Source organism: Sus scrofa, chromosome 1 (genome assembly GCF_054392235.1).
Source record: "Sus scrofa isolate SSC_HxYL_T2T_F1_AM1 chromosome 1, Sscrofa_HxYL_maternal_Yorkshire_Landrace_v2.0, whole genome shotgun sequence".
NCBI classification, from domain to species: Eukaryota; Metazoa; Chordata; class Mammalia; order Artiodactyla; family Suidae; genus Sus; species Sus scrofa.
This window is the reverse complement of record NC_139383.1, coordinates 275,499,460-275,505,965: the sequence shown is the minus strand read 5'-3', so window position 1 is coordinate 275,505,965 and position 6,506 is coordinate 275,499,460. Positions and strand designations below refer to the sequence as shown.

The following is a 6,506-nucleotide window of genomic DNA, read 5'->3' as shown; positions in this document are numbered from 1 at the left end:
TTATGATGGATGCTATGGATGTGGGTGCAAGAAGCACCGGTACATATAGCAAGTGAATTTTCAGTCACCATAGGCCTCAAAACCTGGGCAAGCAAAAATGAAACTTTGTTTCTGTAATTTAATTTCAATAGTTTAAGTTACTTATTATTATTTTAGCTTATTAGGGCCACACCAGCAGCATATGGAAGTTCTCAGCCTAGGAGGTCGATTCAGAGCTTTATCTGTTGACCTATGCCACACAGCAACTCAAGGTCTGAGCCACATCTGCAACCTACACTATAGCTCATGGCAATTCTGGATCCCTGACACACTGAGCGAGGCCAGGATGGAACCCACATCCTCATGGATAATAGTCAGATTTGTTTCCAATGTGCCTCAACAGGAACTCCTAATATTATTTTATTTTTGGAAATTGTAACACAATTCTGCCTTTTTTCAACCCAATCCAACAATTTCTCAGTGACCTTTGATTTGTAATTTAGCCCCATTCATTCATTTCCCACTTCTCATGGCTATCATTGCTCCTTCCAAGTTCGGTTTCTAATCTGTCAGGGATTATGCAACTTGCTCCATACATATCCAAAGAGACAGCGGGTCTTTTATCAGACTTGTCCATCTTTTGGTCCCACCCAAGAATCTGTAGCTGACATCTGACCTTGTTCCATTCATTTGTCACCATACACGACAGCTGGGGCTTATTTTGAGAATGGAGGCTGGTTCTCATTACTCTTTATACTGTGAGATGATGATCCAATGGAGATGCCATTCATTCTTAGCCACCATGAAGTGGGTCTTCCCATGTCCCTTTGATGTTCATCTCTCTACTCCCTACCAACCTGGCTTTGGTTCTCTCATTCATTCTCTAATTTGAATGAGCCACTCTAGACCCCTGCTATGGCCATCATCAAAAAGTCAACAAACAATAAATGCTGAAGGAGGTGTGGAGAAAAAGGAACCCTGCTATACTGTTGATGGGAATGTAAAGTGGTGCAACCACTATGGAGGACAGTATGGAGGTTCCTCAAAAAACTGAATATAGAAATGCCATATAGCACTGGGAACTATATCTAGTCACTTGTGATGCAGCATGATGGAGGATAATGTAGGAAAAAGAATGTACACATGTATGTGTGATTGGGTCAATTTTCCTCGCAGTAGAAAATTGACAGAACACTGTAAATCAACTATAATGGAAAAAATAAAAGTCATTAAAAAATAAAACTATAATATGATCCAACAATTTCACTCTTAGGCACATATCCAGAAAAAGAAAAACCCTCTAATTTGAAGAGATATTCACCCCAGTGTTCACTGCAGTGTTATTTACAAGAGCCAAGACATGGAAGCGATGCAAATGTCCACCAACAGAGAAATGGATAAGGAATATGTGGTACATATCTACAGTGGAATACTACTCAGCCATAAAAATGAATGAAATAATACCATTGGCATCAACATGGAGGGACCTAGAGATTATCATCCTGAGTGATGTAAGTCAGAAAAGAAGACAAATATCATACAATATCATTTTTGTGTGGAATCCAATAAAACATAACACAAAAGAACTTATTTAAAAAACAGTAACTGGGGAGTTCCCATTGTGGCTCAGTGGAAACAAATCTGACTTGCATCCATGAGGATGCAAGTTTGATCCCTGGCCCCTCTCAGAGGGTCAGGGAACTGGAACTGTGGTGAGCTGTATTGTAGGTCACAGACATGGCTTGGATCTGACATAGCTGTGTCTGTGGTCTAGGCTGGCAGCTACAGCTCTGATTTTATCCCTAGCCTGGAAAACTCCATATGCCATGGGTGTGGCCCTAAATAATTAAACAAACAAACAAAAACAAACTCAGAGATTTCAAAACCAATCTTATGGTTATCATGAGTGAAACCACTGGGGGGAGGGACAAACTGGGAGGGTAGAAATGATATACACACACTATTGCATAAAATAGATGATTAACCAGAACCTGCTGCATAGCACATGAAAGTCTAATCATAGTGTGTGATCACCTATACAGGAAAAAATAATGGATATGTGTATATGTATGACTGATTCACTTTGCCGCACACCAGAAACTAATACACCATGGTAAATCAACTATAATCCAATAAAATTTTTTTTTACAAAGAAAACCTTTGGATTACCTCAAGGAAAGTACTTAGGACAATATCTAGTACTCTGGTGTATACAAATCCAGCACTATTTACTTCTCTCTTTTTCTTTTTTTTTTTTTTTGGCTTTTTTGGGGCTACACCCACTCCATATGGAGGTTCCCAGGGTAAGGGTCGAATCAGAGCTGTAGCTGCCAGCCTATGCCACAGCCACAGCAAAGACAGATCTAAGCCACATCTGTGACCTATACCACAGCTCAGGGCAATGCTGGATACATGACCCACTGAGCAAGGCCAGGGATTGAACCTATGCCTTCATGGATGCTAGTCAGTTTTGTTTCCACTGAGCCATGACAGGAAATCCTTTTTTTTTTTTAATTTTTAGAATGAATTGTGTCGCCTTCAAAATTCATAAGTTGAAATCCTAATCCCTGTGGGGAGCCGAGAAAATGCAGGGACTCAAAAAAAGGACCTTGGCTGATGGCAGGAAAACCTGAAGGCAGGTTCTTAACCAAGAAAAGGAGCTCACCTGAATGGTACAAGCCGAAGGTGGGCTTTTGGTCAGGAAAAAAGCTCACCTGAACGGTGAATGCCAATGGTGGGCCTCTGGTCAGGATAAAAGGCTGCCTGCACGAAAGCCGAGGGCAGGCCTCAGGTTACACAGCTCTCACTTTGATGTTGATGGGGAAGAATTGGGGCTTTCCTGGAAAAACAATTTCCATGTTTGCACTGGAGAACATGGATTGTTTCTCAGGTGACCTAGTCTTTCCAGCTGTTTTATTGGTTATTCAGTTTTCCTCAGTCTTTTCTGATTATTTACTTATTATTCTTATTTCCCATTCTTATTTTCCTGTGGTGATTTGTGAGTTAACAAAATTATAACAATAATATAATAAAAATTTCATCCTGAAGGACTTTTCCCCTATTTAAATCCAACTTAGTTAAAACATAGTGTTTATCTATTAACTAGTTATATAGGAAACTTTAGAGTTAGGATTTTAATGAGGTCCATAGAATTTAGCCACATCTTATCCAAAAAACCTAGCTATGAGTTTTGTCTTTGATTTTAAAAGCTTTTAAGTGATAGCTAGTTTAATTAAGTTGGTTTATATTTACTGACACCGTCTCCCTGCCATAATGCTTTGAAGATAAGCACCAGTCTACAAACAAAGTTTGTGAATGCTAAATTCTTGTGTCTATGGCCTCTCTTCAAAGTACTCACTAAGCTTAGTTAAGATAGAGATCTTAAAACTGGATGCATAGCTGCTATACCATGTAATAGTTAACCAATGTACTTTTAACACTGTAATGTACTCTGTAGTGAAAAACTGTCTATATAATCAACCACTGTTGCCAATAAAATTTGAGCAGTCCAGCACCCTGAAAGAAGGGACAAAGAGGCTGTCTCCGTATGTACATTCACCGACACCATGCCCCTCTCCGATCAGGATGTATACACCCTGGCCTCCGGAGCTGGCATCCGGCAATCCCTAACATCTCAGAATGTGACATATTTGGAGAGATGTTCTTTAAAGATGTAATTAAGATAAAATTATGTCATTAGAGTGGGCTCAAATAGTATATGACTGCTGCCTTTATAAAAGGAATAGATGACGACCCAGACATACACCAAAGGAAGACCACATAAAACACAGGAAGAAGATGCCAAGCCATGCAAAGAGGCCTTAGAAGAAACCAAACCTGTCAATACCTGGTCTTCATATTTTTAGCAACCAGACTTGTGAGAAAATAAATTCTGGTGGCTTAAGCCACTCAATATGGGGTACTCTGTTACAACAGCTCTAGCAAACTAAGAAGACTATTTTCTTCTTTTGCTCTTTTTAGGGCCATACCTGAGGCATATGGAAGTTCAGGCTAGGGGTCAAATCAGAGTTGCCGCTGCCAGCCTACACCACAAGCACAGCAACGCCACATCTGATCCATGTCTGTTACCTACACCACACCTCATGGCAACACCGGATCCTTAACCCATTGAGTGGGGCCAAGGATCAAGCCCATTCCTCATCAACACAAATCAGGTTTTTTAATACTGAGCTACAACAGAAAGTCCCAAGACAGCAGTTTTGATAATTGTGCTGCTGATAATTGAAAAATAAATGGTACTAGAGGTCTCAGCTTTTTAAGCCACAGCAAAGGCTTTCCACATGTCCTCCATTCTGGCTAGAAAATTAGTTTTCCAAACATGAAGGACTCTGATTTCTGGATTATCCAGGAGAATATAAACCTGTAAAATTTCCATAACCTCTAGCTTGTTTGAGAAATAAGACCTAGAACTCAACTAGTAAGAGATTGGGGTGTAAAAGTCAACACAAGAACAAAATGACAAGGGAATCCTGATTGAAAGGACATAAAGAATTCTATAACCTAAAGACATTTGAATATTTAGCCCCATGAATTATGTGGGAAATATGAGAGAGCCATCTTCCTGTCAAGATTGCTCTTTGCCCTTTTTCTTGGGAAGCCTTTTCCTTAGAAATCTCATGGAAGGAAGCAGCTGGATCTTAGAGTGGGATCCAAATTCTCCTGAGTTCTCTGGCCATAATGGACCCTCTTAGTTTCCATCATCTGCTGAGCTAGCATACACATTTTTTATCATTTCCTTTTAATAAATTTCAAGATGTTAGCTGATGCTGTAGACTGTCATGGTCATGGAAGGGAATGAGCAAAAACCATCCACCTCCAGTTCTGACTGATGGGAATTAATGACCTCATTTCAAAAATAAGGAAACTGCTCTTTTTCTTCCAGCCCCAGGCACTTCGGGATCAGCTGACCCTGGTGCAGACATGGCAAAGTCCAAGAACCACACCACAAATAATCAATCTTGAAAGTGGTACAGAAACAACATCAAGAAACCCCAATAACAATGATATGAATCCCTTAAGGGGGTGGACTCCAAATTCCTGAGGAACATGCACTTTGCCAAGAATCACAATGAGAAGTACCTAAAGAAGATGCAGGCCAACAATACCAAGGCCAAGAGTGTATGTGCTGAAGCTCTCAGGGCTCTTGTAAAACCCAAGGAGGTCAAGCACAATATCCCATAGGGTGGCAGCAACAAGCTCAGTTGACTTGCCTACACTGCTCACCATGAACTTGTGAAACATACTCTTGCCCTCTTGGCCAAGGGTCCAGGTTCTGCTGGCCAAAGTCCCAGGCCAAGGCTCAGACCAAGGCCAAGGCCGTGGCTGGAGGTACAGCTCCGAAAGATGCCAAAGCCCCCACAAAGACTCCACAATAGAGGTGTTTATCTGCCACTCTGAGGACAGAAGCAATGGTGTGATCCCTGGGCTGCTGTCAATATGGGGCTGGTGTCCTTCTGTGCTATTTGTACAAATAAACCTGTGGCAGGATCAATCTAAAAAAAATGAGGAAACAAGTCCAAAGAGGTGAAGTGACTTGTCCAAAGTCATGAACAGGGAAGTGGTAAACAGAATTCAAACTCAGAGTTGATCAAGGGGAAATCCCAACTGCAAAGCCAAACACTATGGGGAGAAGTGGGCACTGTCTGAGGCCACATCTTAACCTGCATGAGGATATCACTAAGGACAGTCATGACTTTCCCCAGAGCCTTTCTTTGGCTTCCATTCTGGAAGAGTTCTCAACCAGATGAGTCAATGGTCTGACCAGATCAACACTTTTGCCCTCGAGAGACAGCATGTTTTTCTGACTAGACAGTGGGATGGGGGTGCCTGGGTGGTCTGTTTCTCTGACCAAGGTCTGTGTTGGGATCAGTTGTGACCCATGGTTACACTGAGATAGGTTTGTGATAAGAGATTCCAGGCTTAATCCCCAATCAACCATGCACAGAGAGGAGCCAAACTTTTATCTCTGGACTCTATTTGATTAGGCTGTAAGGAGGGGCCTGAGTGGTTAATTAGCATCAAAGGAAAGGATCCTTGAGGTTCACCAGCAAGATCTCCCTTGAGCCTTGTTAAAAAGCAAAGATGGGACCTCATCCCTCTGAGGGAGCTTCTGCACTGATGGTGGCTCAGAAACTTTCCTGACACATCATTATGAGTAAGGTGTCCTGGTTTTCCTCCTGTGCTGCTCTCAGGGGGCCATATTCTGATTTAATTCTAGAAATATAAAAGAGGATATCATAGCAACAAGGCTTTGCTTCCTCTCATCTGAGGCCAATCCTCAAGGGCAGCACTGAAGGAAGCTACTGAATTATGAGTTTTAGAGGGAGAGGCTTTTTTAAATGATTTTTATTGTTTCAATTATAGCTAGTTGATAGTTTTCTGTCAATTTTATACTGTACAGGAAAGTGACCTAGTCACAGAGATATAAATACATTCTTTTTTCTCACATTATTCTCCATCATGCTCCATCATAAGTGACTAGATATAGTTCCCAGTGCTATACAACA

At 41.2% G+C, this 6,506-nt stretch overlaps 1 pseudogene; it reads left to right on the top strand.

Annotated features, from left to right (window-relative positions):
* Positions 1 to 4,920: 4,920 nt before the first annotated feature.
* On the top strand, positions 4,921 to 5,375 carry LOC146407230 (large ribosomal subunit protein eL29 pseudogene; annotated as a pseudogene).
* The last annotated feature ends 1,131 nt before the right edge of the window (positions 5,376 to 6,506 follow it).